Source organism: Solanum stenotomum, chromosome 12 (genome assembly GCF_019186545.1).
Source record: "Solanum stenotomum isolate F172 chromosome 12, ASM1918654v1, whole genome shotgun sequence".
In the NCBI taxonomy this organism is placed as follows: Eukaryota; Viridiplantae; Streptophyta; class Magnoliopsida; order Solanales; family Solanaceae; genus Solanum; species Solanum stenotomum.
The window spans coordinates 26,003,403-26,030,809 of NC_064293.1; the positions used below are offsets into that span (position 1 = coordinate 26,003,403).

At 36.4% G+C, this 27,407-nt stretch overlaps 2 long non-coding RNA genes across 3 annotated transcripts; both read right to left on the reverse strand.

The window, feature by feature from the left end:
- Positions 1-501: 501 nt before the first annotated feature.
- LOC125848317 (uncharacterized) lies at positions 502-27,407 on the reverse strand. 2 transcript variants are annotated; one of them, XR_007444505.1, is made up of 6 exons: positions 27,285-27,407; positions 26,164-26,245; positions 25,889-26,022; positions 1,498-1,641; positions 1,015-1,115; positions 502-761 (listed from the first exon to the last, which is right to left on the reverse strand). It is a non-coding gene; the product is annotated as an uncharacterized LOC125848317 (long non-coding RNA). The 2 variants fall into 2 exon arrangements; XR_007444504.1 differs by lacking the exons at positions 26,164-26,245; positions 27,285-27,407 and having other exon boundaries at positions 25,889-26,152.
- Positions 9,328-13,018, reverse strand: LOC125848318 (uncharacterized). The gene is made up of 3 exons (XR_007444506.1): positions 12,970-13,018; positions 10,164-10,238; positions 9,328-9,524 (listed from the first exon to the last, which is right to left on the reverse strand). It is a non-coding gene; the product is annotated as an uncharacterized LOC125848318 (long non-coding RNA).

Consider the following 27,407-nt stretch of genomic DNA (forward strand, 5'->3'; position numbering starts at 1 on the left):
TACAAGATAGACAGAGACTTGTGGTTTAATTAGCGTTGGTTTACATAAACAAGCATTAGCATTAAGCTCTTATCGAAGTCCATTTAAAGAAAAAAAAACGTATAAAGGAAATACCAGGTTGATGATAAGCGTTAATGTTGACAAGTGAAACATAAATCCCAACAGCTCGCTCGTAGAGTGCTTTTAGAGCTCCAACAGATCTAGGTGTCATTTCCTGCACAGTGACTGTGATGGACTCCCGGTCGTTCGAATATAGAGCTGACCTTGTTCCCTGCAAAACATGGATCAACCTTTTGAATAAAGCTACAAATAGCAAGAAATATAAAACACAAGAGAACAAAAGATCGTTACTGTGTAAGGAAAAAAGTATGTAACATAAATCAAAAACTGTGAGATTCTGTGATAAAGGCCATGGGTCAAACATTCACAATAATCTCTTTTGATACCAAGGAAGTACTGACCAGCTTAAAAAATATACAAAAAGCTGGGAATTTTTTGACACAGTGCCTAAATAATTAAAACTTCTTTACAAATTCATCAGAAACTTGTTCTTTTTAGTGGAATGCTAAAATATTGTTTCATCTCAATTATCTTCTATTCATCAACTATCAATTTCATAGTAGGTCAGTTTATAGAGCATTCAACATCTCACTGTATGAAGCCTATAAAACATCTTGCATTTCTTGCACTAAACCTTCACACCCCCTTCAATAAATGTTGCAAAGAAATTGTGTGCACCTTCTCGTAGTTGTTGAATATAGCTGGAAACAAGAAAAAGAGAAAACTAAATTTATGGTGAAACGATGACCACTTAGCAAATACTTAGATGAGCTTCAAAGGAAAGTACACCAGCCTCTATAATTTCATTTTCTTGTTTATTTTTTCTTTAGTGATGAGTGAAAAGTACAATCTAAGTTGGTACCCGTATGGGGTTACATGAGTAAGTGGAAATGCATCTATTTTGTGTTGTTTTAGTCTGAAAAAATTAAGAACTGGAAACTATAGGAAATATACTCGGTTACCATCCAGGTCAAACTCTTTGCTTCATCCATCAATAGATTGTTTGCTTCATCCATCAATGCAGCACCGGCGAGCTTCTCTCTAATATCAATTCCCTGGCATGAAAAGATATATAAGGCTTAATGTTACACAAATATTGTAAACCAAGATGAAATAATTCCCTATGTCTCATTCTATGTGACAAAGTCTGGCTGACCTTGGATTGTAAGTGTTGTCCTACTCAAATAATACATTCTACGTAAAATTAGAAGTTTTAAGAAGTTACAGAGGTTGTATATAAGTTAATTTGATAAAGACAATATCACACCAATCATCACATTCATTTCTACAAATGAATTTGAATTTCTGAAACTTGTGAGAGTTACATGAAATATTCTTTCTTCTAAAATTATGTCGAGAAGTTTGGGAAGTTTAAAGCAGTGAATTGTGATATATAAGCAACCTGAGATTAGAAATGTGACTTTAGGAGTGTCAAACTTGAAGTGCAGCTGGAAGTAAACCAACTGTAGATATTTCAGAGGTTCTTCTGCCCACCTAATCAAACATAGGGAATCTGGCTAACCAACCCTCAATTCTAGCAGTGTTGTCAAGCAATGAGTTCTCTTGTGTAATGGCAACACCCTGCACATGAGTTGCAGTATGCAACAATGAGAAGTGAAAACTGACTAAAACATTTTAGGCCTATGGCCACACTAAATCTGGACAACACTTGTAAGGTGTTGCCTAAAATGTTTTTGGGCACACTTTTAAAGAGTAGCCAATGTTTTAAACTTTTGGCTTCGATAATATTAGCAACACTTGTAAAACGTACTCTTTAATGGTATAGGCTACATTTTTAAGTGTTGTTATATCATAATATAATTGGCAACAACTATTTATATATACGGCCACACTTTTAAAGTGTGTTATTGTAACACCCCGGAAATTTTGTAGGTTGAACTAGAGCCTAAACGTAGTGTCAATGAGGTATAAAATGAATTTCCCTAAGTTAGTATATCATCTAGGTGTGCTATAGTGGTCTATTAGTTAAGGCCTAAGGGAGGAGTGCCAAACAAAAGGGGTAAGCCAAGGCTTAAGGCCAAGGCTGCCCCAAATTTGGAGCGACTGCCCCAAATTTGGAGCGACTGCCTCAAACTCCACGGCCATCACCACGGCTTGTGTTCATGACCACGGATTGTGGGAGGCTTCGTGGAGTTTCCTTTGTCGAGGGAGAGGGACCTCCAAGTGTCCCAGACAATGCCTCACCCTTCACGAGAGGGACCACGAGTCGTGGTCCACTTCACGACTCATGAAGGTGGGCGTGGAGTTCTCTTAGCTTTTAGGGAGTTGGGGGTTGTTAGGGTAGCTACTACCCAAGGCACCACAGGCACCACTACAGGCTTTGGTGCACTGGACGAGGGAGAGGGNGGATTGTGGGAGGCTCCGTGGTCTTGCCTTGGACAAGTGTTGGCTTGTGCACGAAAGGGGAGCCACTGCCTCCAACACCACGGGTAGTACCATGGCCCGTGGTGCACTTTCACGGTCCGTGAATGTTGGCCGTGGTCCCTGACAGGGACCATTTAAATTAGGAGTTTTGGGACTTTCCTTTTAAGTCCTATTTAAGTAGGGGTGTTTTGGGTATTTTTAGAGGTTAATTATATATTGGTTTTTAAGTCTAAATTCACAAGTTTTGGTCATTATACACAACACCCAATTGAAATCAAAACTCTCCCACTTCTCTTTAAACTCTCTCTCTCTAAAACCTTTAGAAGAAGAAGAATACATTGGAGCTAGGGTTACAAGGTTCTTTCACAAATTGCTTGGAGTTTCTCCATTGATTCTCAAGGAATCAACTAATGTATGGTTGCTTATCACTCTTGGGATTCCTTTCCCTAAGAGGTCCCTTCAAGATGAATTTCAAAATCTCCAATTTCTAGGTTTCAATCCAAAAACGTGGGTTTTCTTTGTAAAGTGAAATTGATGTTATAAAATGAATTTGATTGATGTTATATGAACAATTATGAATGAATTTATGTTGTATTTGTGGTTTCTTGAAGAATTCCCCATGAGAGTTTCCCCTTCTTTTCCTAATTCTAACCCTAGTTTTTGTTGGATATTGCGTGAAGGCTATGAATCGAATGTGATGTTATGTAATTCATGTTTGTATGATGATTCTACCCTACGTTATGTATAATTTCTATGAAATTAGGATTGATTCTTTGAATGAAGCCTTAAAGACTATGAAGGGAATATGTCAATTGACTATATTGATGTTGATTATGTACTACTTTATGAATTATCTTGTATTATGTATGGGTTATGAACTGATTGGTGATTGAAGTACAAATTTCCTATGAAGGGCAAGAAGGTATGAAGGTTGGTTCTTCTTTGAACTCAAGTATGAAAGGTGAATTACTTAGATTGTAATGATGCTATACCTAATGTGTTGTTGTGGTGCTGATGACCTAGTATCCTCATCCTTAACCCTCTACACTTGAATTAGCTATGAAATATGTATGTATGTTACGGTATAATTGCTATAGATTGAAAGGTAGTTCTCATGATTATAGTGTAATGTAAAGTGAAAGGGTTACTCACTTACTAAGTGTTTCTAAAGTGAAAGGATTGTTACTCACTTATGAACACATATGAGCTATTATGGTAAGATGTTTACATAAGAGTCTAGTAAAGGCTAATGTGAAATTATGTGATGACTAAAGATAATTGCAAAAGGGAATTAGATGCTTAGCACCGAAAGGGCATGTAAATGAGATGGGGGTCTCACGTTTAGTAAGTTCGGCTTCCCACATGGGTTTCCTCACGTTTAGCAAGTCCGGACTACCCACGGTATGTGTTGTCTCATGAGATGGAAATCCCCCACGTTTAGTAAGTTAGGATTTCTAGAAGCGATCTCCTTGACCCCTAACTATGTTCCCACATAGGACTTTAGCTTAGTGGATCCACCTAGATAGCTATGTACGAATGGTTACACCTTAGGCAAGTGTTAACCTTCTCTTTTCGGTGTGGGAGTAGAACACCGGATACCATGTAGCTCTCATGGTCTATGTCGGTTATGGCAATATCTCCCTAATGTAAAACTAAATGAAGGTATGAAAGGTGTGAACTCTTACTAGTGCTTTCTTAAGTGTTTCTACATTGTGTAAGGGAGGGTTTGGGACTTCTCTTGCACATTGCACTTGTGGCATCCTAAGAGATGGTTGTAGTAGTGTTCTCTTACAATTATGATGATTATTACTTATGTATGTTGAAGCTATGTTATGTATGATCATTATGAATATGGTAAGTTATGATGAAGTATGATCTTATGCATGTATGCATGAAGTAGGTTGTTTAATGTGATACTTGGCTTTGAATATGGTTATGGGATTCTGTTCCTTGTATTGTACTAGTATTACTTTGGTTGTCTACATGTTGGGATGATATTATGTTGGTTTGTACTATGATGCTTACTTTGTGTGCATATTGGATTTACTTGGTAAAAAGCATGTTTTGACTAAAATGACCTTTTTTGCATGTTTCAATGGTTTTTATGCATAGTAGTCATACTTAGTACGTGTGTTACTAACCCATATTGTCTCATTTTTCCCCAAGCATTTAGGTTCGGGCCATTGAGGATTCAAGCTTACTTCTCAAGACACTTGGAGTTGCTTCCCCTAGTTGGTGAGTCCTCATGTCCGAGGACAAGACCCTATGATCTAGCTTCTATGTTTAGTTCTTTAGTTATGTTGAAAGACATTGTTGTACTTTCCTATTTCTTGACTTCTTATTGATGTAAGGGCTAAGTCCCATTTTCGATACTTCTATGTCTAGATGGTACATTGTGACGAAGTTAGATTCTATTTTTCATATATGAAGTGAAGTTGAACTTCCAAAGTAAAAGTTTTAAAGTTTCCATGTTTTTATTCTACGATACATGCTATGATGAATGCTAAGGGCTTGAATAAGACCTCTTCGAGGTTGAATATGCCGGTAACGACTTGGGGGTGTTCTCGTGTCGTTACAAACTTGGTATCAGAGCATAAGGTTGAGAATAATGTAGGATCCATGTCACAAGATACCACGTCGAGCAGAGTCTTGTTCATGGGTGTGAAGCGGGCCTCACTTATGAATGAGAGGCTATGAGATGCTTAAGAACTTTCGCTCTTTTGTTACTCCATAGTCATGCCTAAGATTCTTAACTCTATCTAGTCCTTTTATTCTAATCCTTCTCTTATGCTTATAGGCAATGAATACAAGAAGGAACAATGCAAGGAGGGCTGGTGAGGAGAATGTGAATGAGGCGATTCCCCCTCAAGCTCCTCAAAACCCTCAAGTTCCTATTGAAGAAGGGGCTATGTCTAATGTTGAGATAAGGTCGGCTATTCATAATTTGACTCAAGTGTTGGCCACTCAAGTTTCTAGGGATGCTAAGGTGCAAGTGAACCCTAATGCTAGCACTACCGCTTCTAGGATAAGGTATAGGTATTTCACAAGGATGAATCCCCCTACTTTCTTTGGCTCCAAGGTGGAAGAAGGTCCACAAGGATTCATTGACGAAGTGTTTAAGGTTCTAGAGGCTATGGGTGTGTCTTCTCAAGAAAAGGCGGAGTTAGCCGCCTATCAACTCAAAGATGTGGCACAAGTGTGGTATGAACAATGAAAGGAGGGGAGACCTATTAGAGAGGGTCCGATAAGTTGGGCTACATTCAAGATGGCTTTTCTTGATAGGTTTTTCCCCTTGGAACTAAGGAAGAGGAAAATGCAAGAATTTATCAACCTTCGTCAAGGGAGTATGAGTGTGAAGGAGTATGGCCTCAAGTTCACTCAATCTTCCAAGCATGCTCCTACTTTGGTGTCGAACTCTAGAGCTACAATGAACAAATTTGTTATGGGAGTATCCGATTGAGTGGTGAATGAATGTAGGTCGGCTATGCTAATCCCAAGCATGGACATTTCTCGTCTTATGGTTCATGCCGAACAAATTGAGAAGCAAAAGCTTAAGAAAGTTGGTAGAGAATTGAAGAGGTCAAGAGCCGATGATGGAAATTCTTCTAAGGTTAGGTTTGAAATCCAAGATAAGTCAAAGTTCAAAAAGAGGTTTTCCAACCAAGGTCCTCCTTACACTCCAAGGGTCAGCATAGGTAAAATGTCTACCCCCAAGCCTCAAGAAACAAAAGGTGGTGGTCCTTATGTTAAGAAGCCTATTTGTGCAAAATGTGGCCGAAAACATGAAAGGAAGTGCCTAGTTGGCACGGGTAATTGCTATGGTTGTGGTAAGAGCAGCCACATGAGAAGGGACTGCCCTATGCTAAAGGCTGAAGGAAGGGAAAATGCTCAAGCACAAGTAAGTGGCCCAAATCCCGATGCTCTTAAGAAGAATCTCTTCTATGCTCTCCAATCCCGAGGTGATCAAGAGAGTTCTCCGGATGTTATGACCGGTATGTTACAAGTATTTTCAATTAATGTTTATGCATTGTTGGATCCCAGTGCCACTTTGTCTTTTGTAGCCCCTTTAGTGGCTATGAAGTTTTATATGCTTCCCGTTGTCTTAAATGAACCCTTTTTGGTTTCCACCCCGGTGGGTGATTCCATAATTGCTAAAAGAGTGTATAGGGGTTGTCCCATATCATAGCCTAATAGAGTCATTTTGGTTGATCTGGTGGAACTTGATATGTTACACTTTGATGTTATATTGGAGATGGATTCGCTTCATGCGTGTTTTGGATCCATAGATTGTATGACCCGAATTGTGAAGTTTCAATTTCCTAATGAACCCATTTTAGAATGGAAGGGAGGAAATTCCGTCCCTAGGGGAAGGATCATTTCATGTCTAAAAGCTTATAAGTTGATTTCTAAGGGTTGTCTCTATCACATTATGAGGGTCAAGGATCTTGAGTCCGAGATTCCTCCTTTGGAGTCGGTCCCCATAGTGAAGGATTTTTTGGAAGTCTTTCCCGATGACTTACCCGAGATTCATCTCGAACGGGAAATAGATTTCGGCATAAATTTATTGCCAGATACACAACCCATTTTATTCCCTCCTTACAGGATGGCCCCAGCGGAGTTGAAAGAATTAAAAACTCAACTCAAGGATTTGTTGGATAAGGGTTTCATCCAACCTAGTGTATCTCCTTGGGGTGCACCTGTGTTATTTGTGAAGAAGAAGGATGGATCTCTTCGTATGTGTATTGATTACCGACAATTAAATAAGGTGACCATTAAGAACAAGTATCCACTCCCTAGGATTGATGACTTAGTTGATCAACTTCAAGGAGCGAGTTACTTTTCAAAAATTGATTTGAGGTCGGGTTATCACAAACTTAGGGTGAGAGGTGTTGATGTTCCAAAAACAGCCTTCCGAACAAGATACGGTCATTTTGAGTTCTTAGTGATGTCCTTTGGTCTTACAAATGCCCCGGCGGCTTTCATGGACCTTATGAACCGTGTGTTTAGAAATTTTCTAGACTCATTTGTTATTGTCTTTATCGATGACATCTTATATACTCAAAAAGTGAGGATGATCACATGAATCATTTGAGGATAGTATTGCAAGTCCTCAAAAAATCACCAACTCTATGCTAAGTTTAGCAAGTGCGAGTTTTCACTAAGATCAGTTACTTTCCTTAGTCACATTGTTTCTAGTGAGGGTATAGAAGTTGATCCAAAGAAAACCAATTCGGTCAAAAGTTGGCCTAGACCTTTGAGTCCTTCCGACATCCGAAGCTTTTTGGGTTTGGCCGATTACTGCCGGAGGTTTGTTGAGGGATTTTCATCTATTGCATCTCTATTAACGGCCTTAACTCAAAATAAGTCCAAGTTCGAATGGTTGGAATCTTGTGAAAGGAGCTTCCAATTGTTAAAAGATAAGCTCACCTCCGCTCCGATTCTGACCTCACCGGAGGGCACCCAAGGGTTTGTAGTATATTGTGACGCTTCCCGAGTGGGTTTGGGTTGTGTCCTCATACAGCATGGTAAGGTTATAGCTTATGCCTCGAGAAAACTCAAGGTACATGAGAAGAATTATCCAACTCATGACCTTGAGCTAACGGTCGTAGTCTTTGCCTTCAAGATTTGGAGACACTATCTCTATGGGGTACATGTGGATGTGTTTACCGACCACAAGAGCCTTCAATATGTTTTTATCCAAAAAAAATTGAATCTCCGACAAAGGAGGTGGTTGAAACTCTTGAAAAATTATGATATGAGTATCCTTTACCACCCCGTAAAAGCAAATGTAGTTGCGGATGCTTTGAGTCGTGTATCTATGGGTAGTGTGTCTCATGTGGAAGAAGAGAAAAGGGAGTTAGCCCGTGATGTACATAGGCTAGCCCGGTTGGGTGTCCGACTTGAAGATTCCCCAAAAGGAGGTGTCATGGTCCGTCATAATTCCAAGTCATTGGTTGTTGTTGATATGAAGTCTAAGCAACATCTTGACCCTATTTTGATGGAACTAAAAGAGTCGGTTCTCAACAAAGCAATAGAAACTTTCTCTCAAGGAGAAGATGGGGTGCTTAGGCACCAAGGGAGGTTATGTGTGCCAGATGTGGATGGCCTAAGAGAAACAATCTTAGAGGAGACCCATGGGTCCCGATACTCCATCTATCCAGGAGCCACCAAGATGTATCGTGACTTACGTGTGATTTATTGGTGGAACGGAATGAAAAGAGACAGCAAAATTTGTCGCTAGGTGCTCAAATTGCCAACAAGTCAAAGCCGAGCACCAAGGACTAGGAGGTCTGACTCAAGATATCGATATCCCTACTTGGAAGTGGGAAGAGGTGAATATGGACTTTGTGGTAGGTTTGCCTCGAGCTCGTAGGCAACATGACTCTATTTGGGTCATTGTGGATAGATTTACTAAATCAGCCCATTTCACTACAAGAAAAGTGGCTATTAGCGAAGGGAAAACTGGTCCTTAAAAGTGTAATTCTAGTCCTTAGAAGTCAATAGCGACCAGAAATATCTGGTCGCTCCCCGTCCTTATAGGCGCCGTCTCTAGAGATCAATAGCGAAGAGTTCTATTCACCGGTCCTTATAGTGTTTGCGCGACGAGAAACACACTGGTCCCTAAAACACTTTTAAGGACTATAAATCTGGTCCTAAGCATGGATCGACTGGTCCCTACAATAATTTACTAGCTTAGTTTTACTGGTCAAAGAAAAGTCTTTTAAGACCAAAATACTGGTCCTTAAAGATTCTTCTCAAGTTATGTTTCTTTTGAATTTATACCATAATTAATTAAATAATCAGATACACATGATAAAAAAATGTCAATAAATTCATGCTTTAATTATACAAATAAGAACTTACAAATCTAAAATTGGTATATTATTAGAAAATATGTAATAACATCACATTTGTAGCAATATAACCACAATGCACATGCACGCTATTGTTTACACAACTTTTTAGGAAAATAATAATCTACATTTTCCTAACTTCTCAAACAAATGATAACCAATTTCACAACTTGTCTGAAGTCTTCAAAACTCTCATCATGACTTGTAACTGAAACTCTTCAAACCCTATAAAAAATAAAAGTAAAATCTATTTAGAGAATTATATAGATCAGAGAGTATCTAAAAGATAATATATTGGTGAGAAAAATTGGGATATTGTATCTTTCTTCCCCTTCAAATTAAACATGTCATCTTCATATATAGTCCAACTACATTCTTCAAATACAAATTGTAGGAAAGCTAGGTATCCAGTATATTACAAAAAAAAGAGTTTAAAACAAGAACATTACACAATCTAGGGAAACCTCCAATCATTCTTCATGAATGTCCATGTTTAACCTAAGAACTTCAATACAGATGTTCGTTAAAAAGCATTTATTTGAAAATATTTGAAATTCAAGAAAGAGAAAAAAATAAGGAACATTTTGAATGGCCAGTGATGAAAATAATTATTTTACTATAATACATCACTGTTTAAAATTGGTTCCATTGCTTTCTTTGGTGTATATGTTCCTTGAGAATCAGAAAGCAACCATATTTTACACATAATGTAAACACCAGTTAAAATCATGAAGAGTATTTGCATGGTCATCGATAACACTTGATATCACTTTTCGGACATAAGTAAATAGAGAAATAAAGTACTATCTCAAGGAATTGAAAAACAAAATAATGTGCAGCAGACACACATAAAAGTAGACTTACAAGGTAAGGTGAAGCACCTAAAAGCCTCAAAAATATGTTCTGGTTCAAGTGTTTGTTTGTCTTCTGTAGTACAAACTTCATTGGATTCAGATGAGATAAAATTAATCAAATTCACACAATATAGATAAAGTCTCAAACACTTCGCAAATGAGAAAAAGGGAAAACGATCTTATGAAATTAATTTAAATAATAACTGAAGCTAGCTAAAGTACTCATAGAAGCTATACACATTTTATTTACTTAATATATTCAGAAAGGTCAGAACATGAAAGGGAACATATATCACGAGCCAAAACATCTATGGAAGCAAAAACTTAGCACCAACAAACAATAACACAATAATCATAGTCTTTATGAGAACTTATTTGTATGAAGTGTGTAACCATCTCAATAGTTCATATCAGAAAGGTAACGAACATTGCTCATTGGTTTAAACGTCTGAAGTAGTCCACCAATAAGATATGAGGATAAGTTTTGAGCCGAGATAACACATGATAGTCTCGCCAAATGTCTATGTTGCTTCACCACCCCATCTAATAGCTTAAGTTGTTAAAGAGAGTGCCCTTTTAAGTTCATACATTTGGACTTGTTCTTTTTAATAAGCCAAGCACATGGAAAATCTTTTTAATATAGGTTGCTGCAAGACTAAAACTCAAGTACTCTACATGCTTTGCTACCATGTTTAAGTGTGACCATCTCATCTAAAATCTAAATTTATTAAGAAAGTACACTTTCATTTACTTAATTACCTCTCAAAAAACCTTAGACTTTATAAGGACTAGTAAAAATCCTTTAGCACATAACTTAACCAAATTGCTAAATATATCAGTAAATATCTAAGGATAACGCATGAATTCGATTCCATCGACCAGCTTATCAAGTGAAAATTGGTCAACAGGTATGGGTAGAGGGCCTACACCTTTGGCATGCACCTTTTCACCCAAAAATGATTGGTCACCAAAGATAGGGACAATAGTTTCCGGGCACTATAACCAAATAAAGCTGATAAGTTGCAAGTAAAACCAATAGATATTAGCAGGGTAATGAACATACAACATTTGAAATTCTATCACAACTTTTAGACCAATAGAACCCCCATGGTGCACCAGAAAGGAAAATTATCGGGGTAATTCAAGGTTTTTAAAACTAGAATTCCTTAATCTCACACTTATCTCTACAACATTGACGTACAAGTCTTTCACTAACCAAAAATTGTTGACTAGTGCGAGAGCTAATGTATATTTAAACAATAACTAAGACTTAACGTAAACTAGTTGGTATCATATATATAGGTCCTTTAGTTCCATGTTGTTCTGTTGTTCTAAGCAAAATCAGTAGCTGTTTCAATGAGTAGAATACACAGTAATGGAGTTGGACAAATATTTCAACTGAAGCACAACAATTCATCGAAATAAACATAATGTATTATTACGCAGTGAAAGAGATTTGAATTACCCTCTCGCTCCAAAGCAGTTCATAGCTTAACAACACGATAAACTATTAAGTCCCCAACTAACCAAACTCATAGTACTACTAAATGGAATATGACCTGAACTTGCAACAACATTACCCATCTGACCCATTATCTATTCACAGAATTGAAAACGAAATAGGTGGCACAAAGACTATGATGACAGGGGAACTCCTTTGCCTCAAGAATTTATATACAATAGTAGCATCCAAAAGGAAAAATGCTTTGTTTCTAAATCTGGTCTTGCTATATTTATCCCGATTTATTGAAATAACAAGAAATTGGTTGATACTAGTGGCTTTTATTAGGCGTAGCCATCAAAGTGAAGATCAAATGCATTTTTTTGACACAATCTTTTATCAAAATATACATATACACATATACAACAACAACAACAACAACAACAAAATATATAGAGAGAATCATTATTTACACTATCTTATAAAAATGTGTAGAGAGAATCACATGTATCTTATATCAACTTATGAATTGAGAAGTTTAACACCACAAATCAATAAACTTGAAAGTTAAAAGAGACTTATCAAGTGTCAGTAGTTTGATTTGCACCTAATGCAAGAGATGTAGAAGAGACACATAATGGAAAAATTTGTAAAAAGTTGTAATTGAACTAAGAAGTGGAAATTGTTACAACCAAAGATACTGTATATATCTAAATAATTGGACCCTAGTAACATTGAGAATATCTCCTCTTTTAAATTGTATTTAAAGTTGGATATCAGTACTCCTTCTCAGAATAGGATAACTTAAATGTTTTTGAAATTGGAAACTTAGAAGTTTATAAGGAAAAGGTATAAACTTTAGTATAAATTTTACTACTCATATCTCAATAAATTCTATTGAAAAGGTAGGGTAGAACATTGAATTTCTCAATGATCTAACCTCTTTATTGTAAAAAAATTGAACTTTCTAACCCAAAACATCTCTCCTACAACTTTTCTACAACCTATATTTACTAACTTTTTATTTGAGAAGTCTTATTTTATAGTATAATCACTGTCCATTACTCTAAAAACACAACATCTAGTAACCAAAAACAAGGACATCCCAAACTTAGGATGCAATAGAAGAATTCAATTCTAACGACCTTGTTAAATTTTGTTTGTTTCCATTCATTAGTTCTCCAATACAATACTGTAAGAAATCTGCAATTTTTTCCCAACCAAATAAAAATGAACCCATTAATGTTCTATTCCACATTTGAGATAAACAGAACATCAACATATTTAAAATCAAAACTCAAAGGCTGCAGGGAGAACACAATCATAAAGTGTAAACAAATAACTTACTATACTCAAATTAAAAGATAAGATTTACCTCAAAAACGTTGAAATAAAGAAACAGGGACCATCAAAAAACACTGAGCATCCATAGACACTTGTTCAATCTTCAGATTTCTGAGATAGAATTTCGGAGAGTTCTTGGGCTCATGGTCAAGTCCACAACCTGGAGAATACAAATAAGTGAGAGAAAACACATTGTAGAAACCCAATTGATTGAAAAATCGAAAAGCTACCAGCATGATTTGTATGTTTGTGTCCTTTCGTTATTGCACGATCTACCCGGAACATAGATCAACAGATTAGAGGCAAAATAGGAACTATGATTTTCACTCACATAGAGAAGTGGTCTAGGGTTTTTTTGAGATGAAGTTAGGTTTCAACGATGATATTTGCTTTAGTTAAAGTACCCATTCCTAATTTTTTTATTTTTTTTAAGAGCAATATTTTATTTTGGGTTTAGTCTCACTCAATTTTGGATATTAGGGACAAGTTATTGATGATATTAGGGACTATATTTCATCCCTTCGCATTTTAGAAAAATAAATAAGAGAACTAGGGTCCGGAAAAAAATCTGGACCTTATAGGTACGCTTTTAAAGACAAGATATTTTACTCATCGCTAAATGTTGGTCTTTGTTAAGCCTTTTTCTTGTAGTGTTTTCTTCCTGTTAAGGTTTCTTATTCGGCGGAAGATTATGCTAAGTTGTACATTAAAGAGATTGTGAAGTTGCATGGGGCCCCATTGTCGATTATTTCGGATAGAGGTGCCCAATTTACTTCCCATTTTTGGAGGTCTTTCCAAAGTGGGCTTGGTACTCAAGTGAAGCTTAGTACCGCATTTCACCCTCAAACGGATGGTCAAGCGGAACGCACCATCCAAACCCTAGAGGACATGTTGAGAGTGTGTGTCATTGACTTCAAAGGTAATTGGGATGACCACCTACCTTTGATAGAATTTTTCCTACAACAATAGCTACCACTCAAGTATTGCTATGGAACCCTTTGAAGCACTTTATGGTAGAAGTTGTCGATCTCCGGTTGGGTGGTTTGAAGTGGGTGAATTTGCTCTTCTTGGTCCTGAGGTATTCTATGAGGCCACGGAGAAAGTTCAACTTATAAGGGATAGGTTGAAAACGGCTCATAGTCGGCAAAAGTCTTATGCTGATAATAGAAAGAGATATCTTGAATTTGAAGTAGGTGATTGGGTCTACTTGAAGATCTCACCCATGAAAGGGGTGATGAGGTTTGGTAAGAAGGGTAAACTTAGCCCCCGGTATGTTGGGCCTTATGAGATCTTGAAGCATGTCGGAAATTTTGCTTATGAGTTGAAATTGCCCATTGAATTGGCCCCGGTTCACCCGATATTCCATATTTCTATGTTAAAGAAGTGTATAGGTGACTCGGTGTCCATCCTCCCTCTAGAAGGTTTAGGTGTGGATAAGAACCTTTCTTATGAAGAGGTTCCGGTCGAAATCTTAGATCGTCAAGCTAAGAAGTTGAGGAATAAAGAAGTTGCCTCCGTAAAAGTCCTATGGAGAAACCACCTAGTTGAGGGTGCAACATGGGAGGCCGAGGCAGACATGAAGTCCCGCTACCCTCATCTTTTTCCTCCTACTCCTAGCCATAGTTGAGGTTAGTAGTCTCTCTTAATTTAGTATAAATTGAAAAATCATGTGTGTTGATTATTATGACATGATTTCCTTGTATGTGCATATTTTTTTGAAAATTCATGCTTAAGTTGTATGTTGAATTTTCATGAATTTTGTTTCTCATGATTGAAATTTCACCCATAGATGTTGTGTGATGTTGTCTTTATGAGAGTTGTAATGAGCATGCTTGATGTTGTCTTGTTAACAAAATTTCTTGTTAATTGCTGAAAATATATGTTGATGCTCATTAAATATGGAGAAGGTAGTTCCTCTTATACTTATGTGAAGTGAAGACTTTTGAGCATAGTGATGTTCTGGATTAAATTCCTATATGATATGATGATAAGATGATGTTGATGTGACTGGTTGTTGTGCTGCTAGTTCGAGTCATTTTCTCCCTAGAAAGAAGCCCTAGTGACATTCGGCGACGAATGTTCCTAAGGGGGGGATATTGTAACACCCAGAAATTTCGAAGGTTGAACTAGAGCCTAAACGTAGTGTCAATGAGGTATAAAATGAATTCCCCTAAGTTAGTAGGCCATCTAGGTATGCTATGGTGGTCTATGAGTTAAGGCCTAAGGGAGGAGTGCCAAACAAAATGGGCAAGCCAAGGCCTAAGGCCAAGGCTTCCCCAAATTTGGAGTGGCTGCCCCAAATTTGGAGCGACTGCCTCAAACTCCACGGCCATCACCACGGCTCGTGGTCATAACCACGGATCGTGGAAGGCTTCGTGGAGTTTCCTTTGTCGAGGGAGAGGGACTCCAAGTGTTCCAGACACTGCCTCACTCTTCACGAAAGGGACCACAAGTCGTGGTCCACTTCACGGCTCGTGAAGGTGGGCGTGGAGTTCTCTTAGATTTTAGGGAGTTGGGAGTTCTTAAGGTAGCTACTACCCAAGCACCACGGGCACCACTACGAGCCGTGGTGCACTTGACGAGGGAGAGGGGTGGCTTGTGAACATCACTTGGCACCAAGGCTTGAAGGCCTTGCCTCCACAAGGCCAAGTCATGACCAAGACCATCACCACGGACCGTGGTCATGACCACGGATTGTGGGAGGCTCCGTGGTCTTGCTTTGGCCAAGTGTTGGCTTGTGCGCGAAAGGGGAGCCACTGCCTCCAACACCATGGGCAATACCATGGCCTGTGGTGCACTTTCACGGTCCGTGAATGTTAGCCGTGGTCCCTGACGGGGACCATTTAAATGAGGAGTTTTGGGACTTTCCTTTTAATCCCTATTTAAGTAGGGGTGTTTTAGGTATTTTTAGAGGTTAATTATATATTGGTTTTTAAGTCTAAATTCACAAGTTTTGGTCATTATACACAACACCCAATTGAAATTAAAACTCTCTCAGTTCTCTCTAAACTCTCTCTCTAAAAACCTTAGAAGAAGAAGAATACATTGGAGCAAGGGTTTCAAGGTTCTTTCCCAAATTGCTTAGAGTTTATCCATTGATTCTCAATAAATCAACTAAGGTATGGTTGCTTATCACTCTTGGAATTCCTTTCCCCAAGAGGTCCGTTCAAGATGAATTTCAAAATCACCAATTTCGAGGTTTTCAATCCAAAAATGTGGGTCTTCTTTCTAAAGTGAAATTGAAGTTATAAACTGAATTTGATTGATGTTATATGAACAATTATGAATGAATTTATGTTGTATTTGTGGTTTCTTGAAGAATTCCCCATGAGGCCCATGTTTCCCCTTCTTTTCCTAACTCTAACCCTTGTTTGTGTTGGATATTGAGTGAAGGCTATGAATCGAATGTGATGTTATGTAATTCATGTTTGTATGATGATTCTACCCTAGGTTATGTATAATTTCTATGAAATTAGGGTTGAGTCTTTGAATGAAGCCTTGAAGGCTATGAAGGAAATATGTCAATTGCTTATATTGATGTTGATTATGTATTACTTCATGAATTACCTTGTATTATGTATTGGTTATGAACTGATTGGTAATTGAAGTATGAATGTCCTATGAAGAGAAAGAAGGTATGAAGGTTGGTTCTTCTTTGAATTCAAGTATGAAAGGTGAATTACTTAGATTGTAATGATGCTATACCTAATGTGTTGTTGTGGTGTTGATGACCTAGTTTCCTCCTCCTTAACCCTCTACACTTGAATTAGCTATGAAATATGTATGTATGTTATGGTATGATTGCTATATGATTGAAAGGTAGTTCTCATGATTATAGTGTAATGTAAAGTGAAAGGGTTACTCACTTACTAAGTGTTTCTAAAGTGAAAGGATTGTTACTCAGTTATGAACACATATGAACTATTATGGTAAGATGTTTACATAAGAGCCTAGTAAATGCAAATGTGAACTTATGTGATGACTAAAGATGATTACAAAAGGGAATTAGATGCTTAGCACCGAAAGGGCATGTAAATGAGATGGGGGTCTCATGTTTAGTAAGTTCGGCTTCCCACATGGGTTTCCTCACGTTTAGCAAGTCCGGACTACCCACGGTATGTGTTGTCTCATGAGATGGAAATCCCCCACGTTTAGTAAGTTAGGATTTCTAGGAGCGATCTCCTTGACCCTTAACTATGTTCCCACATAGGACTTTAGCTTAGTGGATCCACCTAGATAGCTATGTACGAATGGTTACACCTTAGGCAAGTGTTAACCCTCTCTTTTCGATGTGGGAGTAGAACACCGGATACCATGTAGCTCTCATGGTCTATGTCGGTTATGGCAATATCTCCCTAATGTAAAACTAAATGAAGGTATGAAAGGTGTGAACTCTTACTAGGGCTTTCTTAAGGGTTTCTACATTGTGTAAGGGAGGGTTTGGGACTTCTCTTGCACATTGCACTTGTGGCATCCTAAGAGATGGTTGTAGTAGTGTTCTCTTACAATTATGATGATTATTACTTATGTATGTTGAAGCTATGTTATGTATGATCATTATGAATATGGTAAGTTATGATGAAGTATGATCTTATGTATGTTGAAGCTATGTTATGTATGATCGTTATGAATAGGGTAAGTTATGATGAAGTATGATCTTATGTATGTATGCATGAAGTAGGTTGCTTAATGTGATACTTGGCTTTGAATAGGGTTATTGGATTCTATTCCTTGCATTGCACTAGTATTACTTGGGTTGTCTATGTGTTGGGATGATATTATGTTGGTTTGTACTATGATGCTTACCTTGTGTGCATATTGGATTTACTTGGTAAAAAGAATGTTTTGACTAAAATGACCTTTTATGCATGTTTCAATGGTTTTTATGCATACTAGCCCTACTTAGTACGTGTGTTTTACTAACCCATATTGTCTCATTTTTCCCCAAACATTTAGGTTCGGGCCATTGAGGATTCAAGCTTACTTCTCAAGACACTTGGAGTTGCTTCCCCAAGTTGGTGAGTCCTCAAGTCCGAGGACAAGACCCTATGATCTAGCTTCTATGTTTAGTTCTTTGCTTATGTTGAAAGATATTGTTGTACTTTTCTATTTCTAGAGTTCTTATTGATGTAAGGGCTAAGTCCCATTTTTGATACTTCTATGTCTAGATGGTACATTGTGACGAAGTTAGATTCTATTTTTCATATATGAAGTGAAGTTGAACTTCCAAAGTAAAAGTTTAAAATTTTCCATGTTTTTATTCTTTGATACATGCTATGATTAATGCTAAGGGCTTGTATAAGACCTTTTCGAGGTCGAATACGCCGGTAACGACTAGGGGGTGCTCTCGGGTCGTTACAAACTTGTTATTTTTATAACTGAAAAAACAACACATTACAAGTGTAGCCTTAATGTTTTCACTAAAATATAATATTCCCTTCAACATTTTCAAGTCCCGCTCCAATTTTTATTTGGCAAAAAAAATGTCACAAAATATAAAACCTTTCAACTCTAGGTCTTTTCCCCATATCAGAAAAAATTTATAATTTCTTGAAGAACAAAATTTGCTCCAAATTTAAAATTTTCCCCAACTTTTAGTCTTTGCTCCAAATCTAAAACTTTTCGAGGGCTCACAAATTAACAGGTATTTCTTCATCAACACATAAAGTAAAGATTTTTCACAAAGCAAAGTGAAGAATCGTTTGAAAATTTCGTTCATTATCATCGGACTACGATTTTGCTCCAATCTGAAAAATTGCTCATCGTGAATCGCTCATTTAGTTGTTCTTGTCAGCTTGATGAACAAAATTTGCTCCAAATCTGATTTATTTTTCACTGTTCTAATCTAGTTGGAGAACAGGATAGAACAAATTGCTTCACTTCAGAAGATGGTGTCTTAAAGCTTCATAACATTGAAAGGATTTTGTTAGAATAGAGTTTATCAGTAAAAATTTAATCTTTAAAAGTCTAAATTTATGGCATCTGGGTTTATTTTTCTAATATTCTTGATTTGTTGAGATGACTTTTTGTTGATTTTTCGGAGTCTAGCTCGATTTTGTACTACCCACATCATTTAATTCTTTGCCCCATTTTTCTCTTTTAGATTTGTTAGTTTCCCTTAAACCCACTGCACTCAAAGATTACAGAAGAAAAAGAAGAGTAAAATTTTATTCCTTAAAAGTCCAAATTTATGGAATATGGTTGATATTCTTGTGTTGTTGAGATGTTTTTTTGTTAATTTTAGGAGTCTAGCTCGTTTTTGTACTACCCACATCAGTTAATTCTTTGCCCCATTTTTCTCTTTTATATTGTTAGTTTCCCTAAAACCCATTACACTCAAAGATTACAGAAGAAACAGTAGAGTTGAAAAGGACAACAAAAACAACAAAGAACTAATGTTCGGTGAAGTAGAAAATTTAACAGTTAATATCATAGCCGAGTGCAAGTTAACTTCCAACAACTCAACAATAATTGGTACACACGTGTCCTGATTTCATTTGATTATTTCCATTTCTGGATCAGTTGTAGGGTTAATGCTATTGTTAAGAAGTGAGAATCCACAACATTGACTCTTGAATTCTCATCAACACCTCTATCTTCTACTTAGGTGTCTCAATTTCTATGAAAGTTTCGTTTTTCCGAGGTTCAATATCCCTAAGGTGAATGACCCATTTTAGGTAATGTTTTCAATGTTGACGTGTTAAAGGTGTTGTGTTTGTACTACTATTTTTCTCTAATTATAGATTATGTTATTGGGTATCAACGAAAATGTAAAACTTTAATTTCTAGGTTGGGATTGTGGCGTAGTAGAAACGAAATGAGCTCAATTGGATCAGAGTGTTTGAACTTCTTTAAAACGTTGTTTACAACGTGAACCTACTTCTTGATAGAATTTCGCAATCTCAATTAGTTCATTTAATTTCTTTAATCGCTAAGGATATATTTATCGCCATTAGTTCTTTGCTTAAATGAAGTTCTATGTTGTTTCAGCACTTCAACACTTTGTTAATTTTGCTTCAGCCAGAACTTTCCTCGACATCTCATCCAACTTCATCGACTCTGTGGTAGGTAGGCTTTTAACATTTCTTCAAGTTTCAATATTTATTGAAATTTATCTACTTTCTCACCCTTTTGTAATAGTGTGTGTGAGGGAGAGGATTGGTCTTTATGTGTATTTCTTTGGTTACACTCGTTTCTATTTCTACTATGTTAAATTATGAACAAGATAGTGCAACTCCATGCTTTATATTAGTAAAACTTTTTTATATGTACCACAGTAGAAAGAAACATGCGGATTTCTAACTGAATATTCATCCACTTTGTCATTTCTACTACTGCTATTCTCTCCCTTTCGGTAAATTCTTGGTTTGAGGCATAATTAAGATGAGCTTGAATCTCATATAGCCTTTCCCTTGTTGCTGCAATTCTATTGTCCAAGCTACCTATTCCTTGATGTTGTAGTAGCTTTAGTGGTTCTTTGCATAATTTTAATCTAGTCCAAAGTTTAAACATGTTTGTTCCTCGAACTGGTTGCTGCCAGCTATGTTCTACAATCTCCATGAATTTCTCATCCTCAGTTAAAATGTTGATGAACCTGAAAGACTTTCTTCTCAAGGCTATAGTTGTGGTTATTTCCATATGGACTGGGGAGGTATCTGAGAAGTGTTTTTCCTCGAATTGAGTTGTAATGTGACCATATTGTGAAATACATTCCTCGTTACATAATGCCCTGTCTATTTTACTCCAAATATGCCTATTAGTCCAAGTAAATACTCTTCCGGTCGCTTTCATATCAGTTAGGATTAGAGTATCAATTACTTGCTGGAAATCTCTACTCTCACTTTCGTTTACTGGTTGGCCTCATTTTCTATAACAGAGAGTTGAAGTTTCCACAGATACACCAAGGGGTAGTTAGGTTAACACCCAACCTCATCAAACCATCCCATAGGCTCCTTCTCTCTTACAGGTTATTACTTCCATATACTACAGTTATATCACACTTAAAGTTTGTTCTTCCGTCAACCAATGTACAATGGATGTATTTGCCATGTGTTGCATGAACAGTAACCTCAACCTCAGTTGCCTGAACAGACACTCATGATCAGTTTCATAAACACATTGCTGTTGAATTTTTGTTTTCTCATCCATGTGAATTCCATCTTGGTCGTGATCATCTGGATATGTTAGTTTACGTGTAACTGCATGATTTTCTGAGGCTTTTCAGTTTTGATTGCCTTCTTTCTCGAGATAGGTTGAACGTCATACTAGTCAAGTTCATAGAGTTGTAGTTGTTTATAAAATCCACTGTTGCATATTGGTCAAGTTCATATAAGCACTGTTTGTTCTGTTTGTTGTCAGTCAAATCGTACATCAGATATGTGAACATGTGCAAGAAAAGAAAGAGCAAGAGAGTGAATATGTTCGCTGTCAAAACTTAGGAATCTGCTCATATACCATCAAAAAAGAACAAAAACTTACAGTCTTGAAGAGAATTAAAAGCTGATTGGAACCTAGGCTTGTTAGTCTTCTTGAGTTCTGTTTAAAAAGGTAATAAAAAGCATACATCCAATCTATTAAATATGGGCAGCCTATGTTCAGCAAAAAGTAAACCTAGGCTTGTTAGTCTTCTTGAGTTCTATTCAGCTCCTCATTCTTAGTCGTCTTGAGTTCGTAGTTTTTGTGCTCGCCTTAAGCTTGGTTTATTTGATTATTAATCACCATAAAATTCAGATGTTCAGAATTCTTTTATATGTATGGATTAGGTATTTCTTGTTTTGGAGACTGTTGTATTGAGGGAGGTTTTAATCTAATAGATAGAAGGAAGGTACTTTTTAACCATTTATGATATATTAAGGCCATTTTGACCCTTTTCTTTTTTCCTAATAAAATTTTTCCCTGGAATCCTTAACTTTTTCTTCCTTGCATTGCTACAAACACCATATCTTTACAACTTTATAATTTATGATTTTCCCTGGTGCTAATTTGAAGTCTCCTGGTTCAAGGTCATATGTTGAGTTGCAAATAAGCCAATCTGCTGATTTCACAGTTTTGTTGTTGTGTACCAACATGTTGAAAATAATGTTATGCATTGTTGAATTTCCCATTCTTGTCCAAAGTAAATTTGATGTATTCATGATTGGCATAGGTGGTTCAAACTGAAAAGTATTATGATCTGCCATTTTGCATACCAGGTTCATCCTACAACTTTTCACTCATTGTATTTATGTGGAGCACATGAATTCAATAGCTTTTGTTGAACCTCGTATATGAAACTTATTAAATAAATGTATGACTATGAACTCAGTTCTTATTTTGTATGAACTTTTAATGTCTGTTGTAAGAACTTATAAATTTCAAATCATGTATCCGCCTATGAGGTTAGACTATAGTCGCGATTCGTATCAAAAAATTTGATAGGTGTATGTTGGAACACTTGAGTGGTCCTTATACACTCTATTTCTAGGTGAGATTTTAAATGGGGATCGACTTGTGAGTGGTCCTTATGCACTCTATTTCTTGGTAGATAAAGACTTGGAAAATTCTTTGTCGAAAGAAGTTAACAAAGGATGAAGTTGCTTAGTTTTGAAGAGCAGTAGTTAAGGACTATTACTTTAAGATGTACTACGATGAATTGCCCGTATGAGGACTTATCGGAAGAGTTGAGAATAGGGAAGAGACAGAGGAAACAAAATATTACAAGTACTTTCTATACAAACACGTTCATTTTGATATCCACTATAACATGGACTGTGTTATTGAGATCACTGAACGAATGGATCCGCATTTTGTTTTGGACATAACAGAGGATAGGGAAGTCGATGTTGAGTTCACATACACCGCAAAATGGAAGGGAACAGCTATTCTGTTTGAGAATCGGATGGATAAGTTCATGTAGACTTCTCTACCACATATTTGGTTCTCGATTATCAATTCTTGTGTCACTGTCCTCCTTTTAACCAGTTTCCTTGCCACGGTTCTTATACGAGTCCTTAAGAATGATTTTATCAAGTAAGTGGCTTATCCTTCATTTTCAAAAAGAAAACTAACTACAGTCATAAACTCCTCTATTTATCCTGATACTTTTTGGCTGCTACAACAAAATGTTATTACATATAACATATAGTAATACATCATTTCAAAGAAAACATGTTCGCTATAGAGAGGTCTGACTATATCAGATTTTCTTGAGAAATAACTCTTTTAATTGACAATGTATGCAAAAAGTATGCATATGATGAAGAAGCAGTTAACGATCAAGAGGAGACGGGATGGAAGTACATACATGGTGATGTCTTTAGGTTCCCGAAACACAAGTCATTGTTTGCTATAGCACTTGGTTGTGGTGCTTAGCTCTTTACATTGTTAGTGTCCTCCGAAATATGTTGTTCTAATAAATTAAGTCTAATACAAGAAACATTTGCATTATTGTAAATTGTGTATCTTGTACAGGACAATTTTTATATTCATGATGGCGCTTGTTGGGGTGTTTTATCCTTACAATAGAGAGCTCTATTCACTACCATGATGGTTATATATGCACTCACTTCTAGCGTTGCCGGATACACATCAACCTCTTTCTATTGCCAGCTTGAAGGAACTAATTGGGTAAGTGCTGTAATATTCTCATAAATGCTGAGATATTGTCATCTAGACACTAAACTTGTTGTTTAATTCCAGCTATAACTATAATGTAAGCTGAGGTGTATCATGCCTTTTTGTTATCATAGTTGATTAAGCATAAACTACTTGCTCGTAAGAGAGCACAAACGACAAGGTTCAAATCCTCTGTTGAGATTACTGTTGTTGAACTCGAGAAAAAGGAGAACCTAGTATGTTGGCTACGAGTTTAGCAAACCCTAGTAACTTTGGTTCAAATCTTGTATTTTTGCAGGTGGCGTAGCAGGTACTTAGTAAAATAGTCAATGGGGCGCAAATTGTTCTAGAAAACATTGTAATATTTTAAGAATACCCATCTAAATACGAGTCTCACGCATATGTATGCTTCCACATGAAGAGGTTTAATGTAATGAGATCTAGAGGGCTATATACAACACGAAAGTTGGGTTCAGACATCCATGGAAGAGTATTTGACCTCTTTTGTTCTCACTCCTATCTTCTTTAAATGAAACTGTTTTTTTTTTTTCCTTTAGTTTGTTGCTCATTATTGTAACTCAAGTTATGCTTACAAGAACAACATCCAGAAGATGGATTAGTGGTACACTGAACATGATTTATTTTCTCACTTGTATCCCTTTTTTTTCTGGTTCTTCTCTTGTTTTCTAGTTGGTTTATTTGATTGCTTGGAAAACATTTTTCTGCATGTACACTAATTGTTGTTGTAGTTTTTCAAAAGATTTTGTTTGCCTAATTCGTAGCTGTTTTAATATTTTGCTGATTAGAATCTGATTCCTCCTCTATGAAAGGAGGTTCATGCTAGTAAATTTTGTTAGTTTGTTAGTTTTGGAAAGGAGGTTTCTCTGCTTTAACATGCTTTAACATTTTGCTCTTTTGTATTTTTGGAGAGCTCTGTTGTGACTTTATTGTTATGACCCAATTTTAGATTTGTTAGTTTTGAAGAGCTTTACTGTTGTGACTCAATTTTAGATTTGTATTAAGGAGAGCTTCAGTTTATGGTTGCTCTACTGTGACTTTATTGTCATGAATTGATTTGGCTTACTGTGAATTTGAGCATATTAAATACACATGATTTATTTCAGTAACTTAAAATTTTATTTTGAATGTGCAGGAAAATACCAGTGATTGAATTTGAATAGTGGTATGAAGTAAACTCGATCTATTGTAGTAAACGATGAAGAGTTTTTGTTATGTTTGAATTCATTTGGTTTTGTAGAATTTATTGGTAGTAGAGACATGTTTGTCGAATTTTGATTGTACAAGACATGTTTGTCTAAGTATTGGTTGTACAAGACATGTGTCTTGAAGCTTATTTGAAATATATAGCTTCGATTTATTTATTAGATAATTTTGTGCTTTAGATCGCTTATATATTTAATTATTATATGTGACTATTGAATATATGCAAATAAAAATTATTATTCTTAAAAATAAAAAATTGTGGCTACAAAAATTCTGCACACTATTGCCACACTTCACAAGTGTTGCTATAGGGACGTCCAATGTGTGGCATACTGTACATAAGAAAAGTTACACTTTAAAAGTGTTGTTCTAGATGAGATATAAAAGGCAACATTTTTTAAGAGTGCCCAATAACAAAGCAAAGGCCACACTTTTAAATGTAGTATAATCAAACAAAAGGTGTTGCTAATGAATTACTAAAAAGTGTGCCCTTATACCTCTTTGGCCACACTTTTTAAGTGTAGCTATTATGGCAACATTTAAAAAGCGTTGCCTAATGTCAAAGATTATGCTTCTTTTGAACACCCCGTGAAAAGTGTTGCTTAAAGTCCAAAAGTGTAGCCTTTTATCAAAGGCCACACTTTTTGCTAGTTTAGGCTACACTTTACTGTGGTGGCTAAAAGCCTAAAATGTTGTAATGACTATTTAAGAGCAATGCTATGCACAACCTGCAATATATACTATAATGGAGAGTGAACAAAAAGATGGAACCAGAGGATAACAGACCAAGCAGAAACTTTTGGTAGACCTACTAAAACTCCTAAACCAGTAGATGCAGATTAAGTGTAAAAGTAAACCTAAGGTAAGATACAACTATCTGATATTTTCATTCATTTCAAATGCCACCATATTTCTAAATCAATAATTCAGTTCTCAGATAACAACAATAACATCAGACCAATTCTCAAATGGAGTCTGAAAGAAATTCATGACTAGGTTAGATTGCTTTAGTGTAGGTAGATTAAGAAACAACATGTCTCAGCTAAGCCGCTGAGCAGCAACATAGTCCGCTACAGTAAATGAATGAAAAATATTAGACGTACTAACAATCTTGTAGAATGATAGATACTCACAATATTGACGCTAATTGTTCCAACAATTCTAAACCAAAGCTAAAAGATACACCAGCCAAAGTCCAAGATAAAGCAATGGAGAATGTAATAATAGAAATAGGCATACTTTGCATCCATGCTTTTCTGATAGTCCACTAAGAACATTCTCACACTTGTCAGATATATCAGTTGAGAAGACATCATTAAACCACAACAAGAGGAAGTTGTTATGAGATTATCAAAGAAATAATGGTTATAACGAAAAAAAATCAGTGCACAACAGTGTAGTCAGTCACCTCTGCATAATTTCCAAGGACGCAGTGATTCCAGAGATCACGAGCTCTCTTGTGAAGGGAAATTAGGTACACAAGGGAGGGTCTGAAAGAAATAGGGACATATGATTAAATTACAGAAACAGAACTTCTGATCCACAATGATGTCCAAAATCAATAAGTGAAAGTTAGGACAAGAAGTTCCTTAGGCAATTTATACACAGACCAAAAGCAAACATTAAGACATGCAGTTCCTTAGGCAATTTATGCACATGAAGTTACTAGAAACATATTAGTGAAAGCTCCAATTCTACATCCAGCATTTCAAGAACATAATGCAAAATGAAGACATGTATCCAAAGTAGAAAACAATGTTTGCAGCCACCACTGCAAGGAATAAGGAAAAGATGCACGATCTTTGAAAGGTGCGGCTATTAAAAAAATGCATTAGCACTAAACGGTATTAACAACTCCACCAACAAGAAATTAACTTATCACCAAAGATCATTAACAAGCTCCACAAACAAGAAATAAACCCCTTTAAGTCTTAAGGATGAGAATGAAAGACAATCGAAATGTAGACAAAGGAAGATAACAATGGCATCAGTTGAGTGCACTTGTTCACTACTTCTCCTCTGAAAGATTTGGGACCTGATCCAACAAAATTGGTTGATGAGCTAAGAAGTTCCTCTCCCCGTCTTGGCTACTATTATTAGTGTCCTCTATAAGAACCCTTTCCAACTTAGCTATATGGTATACTTCTTCAATTAAATAGAAAATAGTTATATCTATATGCTTCAACAAAGTGGCAGAGAGATCTACAACATAGACATCAACGATAAGAATTCATCATACACGAAGCATAAAATATTGAATTCTGCATATCTAGAGCATAAATATCATAATGCAACTTAAAATCTAATTCAGTGAGATTTAACACGAAGGGAACTAAGATTAACTTCCTTTGCTACTACAATTTATCGAACAGAACCCAGAGTGCGCTATTTCGGCCAATAACATTCTTAAACATTAGCCAAAACAATTAAAGAAGGTTCATGCTAAACTTCGAATCAAGAAATGGCTGCTTAGCCTCAATCTATGTACAATTTCAATCTATTAACCTCATAAAGATTAACACTATATACCATTTATTAGCACGAAAGTGAAGCAGCAAAGATATGCTTAAACTCTAACAACCAACTCCCACTATCTGCGCATACTGCTGAAGGAATGTTCTCCCAGCCAGGTGGTAACCAGTATGATCCACT